This window comes from Sinocyclocheilus grahami, unplaced genomic scaffold (assembly GCF_001515645.1).
Source record: "Sinocyclocheilus grahami isolate Dianchi unplaced genomic scaffold, SAMN03320097.WGS_v1.1 scaffold1445.1, whole genome shotgun sequence".
Classification (NCBI taxonomy): domain Eukaryota; kingdom Metazoa; phylum Chordata; class Actinopteri; order Cypriniformes; family Cyprinidae; genus Sinocyclocheilus; species Sinocyclocheilus grahami.
In genome coordinates, this window is record NW_015506624.1 from 105516 (window position 1) to 106948 (window position 1433).

Genomic DNA, 1433 nt, shown 5'->3' on the forward strand with positions numbered 1-1433 from the left:
TATGGTTAATTATTCATATTTCCCCATGAGCTAAATCCGCTACATACTTCTGCTGCCTCCTGAGTTTCAAAGCACCACCGGACATTTTTAGATAGGGGCAGTCCACATAGCTCTGGATATTGGGGCATTTGACCTCAAGGAGACCAAATGGTGGGTTCCCAGAGGGATCAAAGATGACTCCATCAGGAGAGCTACCTAGCCATGGAGCATCAGGATGTACAATGAACCCGCAGGGTGCACGGTTCACGTTTTTAAGAGTGCAATTCTCTTTAACAGCGAGTGGCTCCATATCAATACCTCTCCTCATGTTCGTGGTCTGACCAGTCCCCTTGAGAATTCTCTCAGCCAGATTCTCTGCAGATGTATGTCCACGAACATGGCATACCTCGTGGAAGCAAGTAGATGTCACTCTTATCTTTCTCAAACGATGCCACTCCTGGCACGAACTCTGCCCTTGTGTTGCAGCTTCTATCCTGTGGGCCGTGTTGAATGACACCTCCAGAGACTTCAGGTGCAGATGTTCCTGCTCTGATAGAACATAGGCACTGGTGGTTCGAGCCTGTAGCTGTGGATGGGAAGGGAGGGTGAGGCAGGGGCAGATGGGATGTTGATGACTTCCCTCATTGCTGGTGGTTTACGCTGAAATGACAGCACGATCCCTGCCTGGACAGCTCCAAAAGCAGACTGGACTAACGGGACATCAGCTGACATGCCCATTGTTGTTACCAAGGGTGCAAGTGAAGGGGGAAAGTCTTTGTACACCTCTGATACTCTCAACATGGCAAGATCCGGCAGTTCCCCATCTAGCGCCTTGTAGAGAGAACTTCTGAAAAATATTACCAGTAAAAAAAATAGTATTAAAGTAAAAATCACTACACCAAACTTCTGCCACAACATACATAAAACCACACCGAGATACGAAGTAAAGATTATCTCACCTTACACAGTCTGTTGTTGAATTTCTGGGTTTTCGAAACTCCATTTCTCCAACTGGGCCTGGTCTAACACCCTAACATCAGAGACACATTCAACATGGCATCACAATAGCTACAATATGCACAGTAATAGTACAGTTCACATGTTACATGACTTACCAGTGTCCTTGGTTTATGCCAGATCTGCTCGGTGTCTCGGTGTCTGTGCACCGGGGGAACAGCAGGAATGTTTAGCTGCGAATAATGGGCAGTCTGATAAAGAAGTGCAACCAAACAACCAAATGATGCACAGCCCGCCACACAGGAACAATGGCTGCTCACCAAAACAACAGGTTTTGAGTGCTTTAACACCATCTAGGGAGAAATAGAAGCTTAGATGAGATACTGCTTGACAGATAAAGCATTAACAAGAAAAATAATGCTGTATTCTGAGGCTCACAGACAAAATATGAAAATGTATACATTTTTAACAATATGATACAGGCCTATTTTGCTTGG